Raw genomic sequence first — 5,994 nt, 5'->3', positions numbered from 1 at the left:
TTTAATATAAATTGCTTTTTTTTTTTGTGGTCCTTTATCGTCATTATTTCTTAGCACTTTACTGTACCTTCATAGACTGTGGTATCAGTAAACAATAGATGTACATGCAATTCAATATAACTTCTGGTTTATTTAGGTTTATATACCCGATACATAGCTGTTTGATACCAAATGTGAATATATCACATTAGAAATTCCTATAGTTAACAAGGGATGAAATTGCAACTAAGGGCACCATTTCAGGAAGGGAGGAAAGAAGTGGGGGACTACATCCATGCATACCAGCAGGCTGCTTGCTTCTCTTCCTTGGCCTCCATTATCAGGGAGCAAGAACAAAGTACACAGCTTGTGTGCATTCTAGGGATGCTAAATGTTGGTTAATTGAATAGTCGAGTAACCTCATGAATTCTTATCGGTTAGTCAACTACTCTGTAGTACCTGAGGGTGGGGCTGGCAGCCAGTGTGCTCTGGCTCCACTTCTGAGGAGCCCCCTGTCAGTCCTTACTGCTGCCTCTCTATCAGGGTGTGCACAGGGTGGCAGTACCTCCAGTCCAGGGGTATGTGTCTGTGCTCCCAGATCCAGCATGAGCCAGAACTAAGCTGGGCTGCCTGCCAGCCCCGCTCTTAATACACTTTAAATGCAGAGCCACAGCAGGGGTAGGTCCTGGACCGGTTGAAAAAAAGGTTGCTGACCAGCCTGCTAAAAATTGTGTGTGTGTTTGGGGGGGGGGGCATGTAGTCTATATCCTTAACCTACAAGCTTTTGCTTATCAATTAATTGACTACACTGTTACATCCTTAGTGCATTCCTCTTCTCTCACTCCTGGCTGTAGAAGTGTGGGCAGAGGAGTAAGTGATGCTAACTCTATACTTTCCCCCTCACTCCTTGATAGTGAAGGGACAGGGAAGAGCAAAGCAGTGTCCCAGTATGCAGGCTGTAGCCCCGTGCCCCTGAAATGGCACCCTTGATTGCAATTTGTGTGAAGTCTGACAACAATAGTACTGTAGTCAAACGGGGGGGGGGGGGGGAATCTTTGCATTAGTTCTCAAAACAGCCACCAAATACAGGAGATGGGGAGCAGAGTTGCAAAGAAACTGTGCAGTGCCAAATCCTGTGCAGCTGTTCCTATCCCTGGAATACTTTAGAGCATTGTGCCTCAGAGTGACTCACGAACCCACTCAGAGCTGCTATTAGGCTGCTCTGGTTTGTTTATGTACCAGCTCTGCAGCCACAGAGGCTCGTGGCTTCCATTTGCTGCTGTTTGCAGCCATGGGGAGCTGCAGAAAACAGCATGAATTGGCCCACTGCTTCCCACAATTCCACTTGATTACAAACGGCAAACTGCAGCCAATGGGAGTTGCAAGGCTCTGTGGCTGTGGAGCTGATAAGCAAGCAAGCCTGAGCAGCCCAATAGCAGCTTTCTCAGCGTGGATTGGTGGACCACTTTAAAGCAGTGTTTCTCAGAGTAGCCTTAGTGCTATTTAAAACTCAGGACAGGGAACTCTGGCCAGTCTGCCTCTCTCCCAGGGCTATACACCTTTTAAGTGACTGTATAAATATATTGCTGTTCTACCAGATGTTTTGCTGGTGGTATGGCTTTAGTGGTTACTCTTCTGGAGGTTGGAAGCAACTGTGTCTCATTAACTTGTGTATTTCTGATATGGTTTTTGGAAATAAACAGCACATTTTATAAAAAGTTGGCTATTACCTTACCCCCTCTCTTTCTGCCGCTTTCCAAGCTCCTTAACGTACATAGTACTGTAATAGTACAACTCCCCCTTTAATGTTTACATGTGGACACTAAAGTCTAAATGAGTAGCTTAAAGTGGCTTTTTAAAATAGTAATGACAAGGTTTTGAATTTCCAGTTTGCATGGGCCACTTCTGAAAGTTGTTTGTTGTACTTAATTTAGATCAAACATTTATTCCTAAATTTTGCACACCTAAATTATCAGTTAAATGCATTTTACCCATTAAATAGTGTCACATGTATTTGTAACATGCTTGACTGACAAAAGTTTGCGCTTTCAGCTCTTAAATGTCTAAGTGGGTAACAAATGTGATTGTTAGTTTGACATTATTAGTCTTTCATCCTTTCGAAGGTAAATACACAATTCACTGTGGCTTCTTAGAGTATCTTAAGTAATTCCTTCACAGGACCAGGACCAGTCCCTGACCTTGCAAATACTTTCAAGTGCTTTAGTATTATGAATAGTTCTATTGTATTGACATATAGTTCCTCCTAACTCCTTAAACGTAATGGTCCCCGACTCTCAAAGTTCCCCACTCCTGATTTAGGCCTTGACTCACAGAAAAATCAGTAAGGGGATGCACACAAGTGAGAAGTAGAACCCCCCCCCCCCACCTTGCCAATATGGCCCCTTTTCACACCAGAGCCTAGTATGTCAGCATGTGCTCCCCACTGGTTGGGGGGGGGGGGGGAGCACAAGCCCTAAGCCTCAGGAGCTGGATCTAGGCAAGCTGGGGGCCACATCTGGGCCTTAGATTCCCCATGCTGGCCTAAATGATTGATTTGACAAGATGATTTGATTTGTCAGTTTAACGTCTGTCCCAGGGAAGGTAATGGAGCAGGTAATTAAAGAAATCATATGCAAACACTTGGAAGGTAATAAAGTGATAGGGAATAGCCAGCATGGGTTTGTGAAGAACAAGTCATGCCAAACTAATCTGATAGCTTTCTTTGATAGGATAACGAGCCTTGTGGATAAGGGAGAAGCGGTGGATATCATATACCTAGACTTCAGTAAGGCATTTGATACGGTCTCGCATGATAGTCTTATTGATAAACTAGGCAAATATAACTTAGATAGGGCCACGATAAGGTGGGTGCATAATTGGCTGGATAACCGTAGTCAGAGAGTTGTTGTTAACGGTGCTAAATCCTGCTGGAAAGGGATAACAAGTGGAGTTCCTCAAGGGTCTGTATTGGGACCCATACTGTTCAATATCTTCATCAATAATGTAGATATTGGGATAGAGAGTACGCTTATTAAGTTTGCAGATGATACCAAACTGGGTGGGGTTGCAACTTCTTTGGAGGATAGGGACATAATTCAAAATGACCTTAGCAAGTTAGAGAAATGGTCAGAGGTAAACAGGATGAGGTTTAACAAAGAGAAATGCAAAGTGTTCCACTTAGGAAAGAACAATCAGTTCCATACATACAAGATGGGAAGCGACTGTCTAGGAAGGAGCATGGCGGAAAGGGATCTAGGGGTCATAGTGGACCACAAGTTGAATATGAGTCAACAGTGTGATGCTGTTGCAAAAAAAGCAAATATGATTCTAGGTTGTATCAACAGGTGTGTTGTAAGCAAAACTCGTGAAGTCATTCTGCTGCTCTACTTTGCACTAGTTAGGCCTCAGCTGGAGTACTGTGTCCAGTTCTGGGCGCCACATTTCAAGAAAGATGTGGAGAAATTGGAAAGGGTACAGAGAAGAGCGACAAGAATGATTAAAGGTTTAGAGAACATGACCTATGAAGCCAGGCTTCATGAACTGGGCTTGTTTAGTTTGGAAAAAAGAAGATTAAGGGGGGACATGATAGCGGTTTTCAAATATCTAAAAGGGTGTCACAAGGAGGAAGGAGAAAATTTGTTCCTTTTGGTTTCTGAGGACAGGACAAGGAGTTATGGGCTTAAAGTGCAGCAGGGGAGGTTTAGATAGGAAAAAATTCCTAATGTCCAAACTGTCAGGGTGGTCAAATATTGGAATAAATTGCCAAGGGAGGTGGTGGAATCTCCCTCTGTGGAGATATTTAAGAACAGGTTAGATAGACATCTGTCAGGGATGGTGTAGACGGAGCTTGGTCCTGCCTTGAGGGCAGGGGACTGGACTCGATGACCTCTCGAGGTCCCTTCCAGTCCTATGATTCTATGACTGAAGCTATCATGTACAGTGAATGACATTACAAAAATGAGTATTTGATAACTGACTTAAGCAGACCCTGAACTATTAATAGTAAGCAATAAAACATTCCCACGACAAAGCCATTCCTTACTGGTGCTCTATCGATCTTGACCCGTTAGTGCTAATTACAAGTTTTAAGTGAAAATTAAAGACCAGATCTTGCCCTCTGCTTTCTGTGTTATCTAGACCTGGGAGGATAAACACCCAAATACCAGCAGATATCTGAAGATACTCCCTATGGGAAGGGTAAAGAGGAGACTAGCAGTAGGTGGTTGGGTAAGTTTTTAACTTCTCCAGAACAACCAGTCCCCTGGAAAATAGACATATGTACTAGTTTAGATTGGATTCAAACAAGGAAGGATTCTTAGATTAAATAGTTGGGGTTTAAACCGACCCATAGTCACCTTTGTGATCTACAGAGGGGCCCAATCCTTAGGGGAGGATTGGAAGGACTGAGCCTGCCAGAATTCATTAGGGTTTTTGGTTAATCCTGGTAAGCTTATTAGCAGATGTTGGGTTTTGGGGTTTTTTTTTAACTCCTATAATTCTACACCACTGTACTTGCACAAAATTCATATGTTATGGAGAAATTTTTTTCTGCAGAAAATACATTCTTCCAAAAAGATGCTGTAGTTACCGCTTTTGCCCATGAGAGGCCATTGTGGCATCAGATCAGAGAGCAGCCCCAGCTGTGGATAGGGAATAGGAAGAGACTACCTTCCTCACCATATCCCTGTGGGGCCAGGTCAGAGGCATGGGAGGCTGCTGGAGGGTCACAGAGTAGGGTTCAGAAGGGCTAGTGAGGGCAACAGACTGGGACAGGGCTGGATGGGAGGATATAGGGAGGGATAGGGGGGAAGGAAGTGGAGGGAGAAAGGGGTGGCTTAGTGGGGATGGTTCTGCCTCTTCAGTGCATTATTTGAACCCAAGGTTGAAATCCCAGAATCCAGGTGTTACATTTCAGGGTGACTGCAGGTGTATTTCCCCTCTATAATTCAACAAAAGCTCACACACTGTATTTCCAGCTCCCCAGCCATTTTCTTTCTGTGGAATACAGTTCAGGACTATGCATTTAGAAGACCCTTCATTTACTATAAAGTAAGTAACATACTTTTTTGGGGGGGGGGGGGGAGTGCTGATCCCCACTATAGTTGTGTGCAACTGACAAGCAGTACTTAAGTAGGAGACTACAAGGAGGGAGAATGCAGAGACCTTTGCAGGACTGCTGTCCTAAAAGGAAAAACCAGCCGAGGCATCCTGTACTAGAACGCAGTCTCGTTTGTGAAGATGGAACTCCATATATTTGCTTTTCAAATGTCAGGAAGAGTCGCTTCCTAAAATGATGCCACTGATGTCATTTATATTCTTGTAGAATGAGGCCTTACCTATGGTGGGCACCCTATGGCCCCAGAGCACCCCATCTGCCTTCTTCCCCCATGTACCTCTCAGCTCTGAGGCACCAGAGCCCCGCACTTGCCTGTTCCTTCCAATTCCCTCAGCACGCAAGAGGCACATGGGAGAGGGGGGAAGAGAGGCCATGGGGCTGTAGGTAGAACCCCAATGAGCTGTTGTGGCCACTAAGGTGAAGGAGGGCTACTCATGCAGCCCACCCATTATTTGTGGCTGCTCATCCCTGCCTTACCCACTAAAGAGGAGGAAGATATGACAGCAGGTGGTAGAGTGTTAGGATATAGATATTCAAGCATGTCTGTAAAGGCCTACGTAAGAACAAAGTCTGTCTGAGGCTTTGTTCTTAAGCAAAGACTTTTAATAGAATAGAATCATAGAATACTAGGATTGGAAGGGACCTCGAGAGGTCATGGAGTCCAGTCCCCTGCCCTCATGGCAGGACCAACTACTGACTAGACCATCTCTGATAGACATTTATCTAACCTACTCTTAAATATCTCCAGTGATGGAGATTCCATAACCTGCCTGGGCAATTTATTCCAGTGTTTGACCACCCTGACAGTTAGGAACTTTTTCCTAATGTCAAACCTAAACCTCCCTTACTGCAGTTTAAGGCCATTGCTTCTTGTTCTATCCTCAGAGGCCAAGATGAAC

This window comes from Pelodiscus sinensis, chromosome 2 (assembly GCF_049634645.1).
Source record: "Pelodiscus sinensis isolate JC-2024 chromosome 2, ASM4963464v1, whole genome shotgun sequence".
In the NCBI taxonomy this organism is placed as follows: Eukaryota; Metazoa; Chordata; order Testudines; family Trionychidae; genus Pelodiscus; species Pelodiscus sinensis.
Note: the sequence above shows the minus strand (reverse complement) of the source record.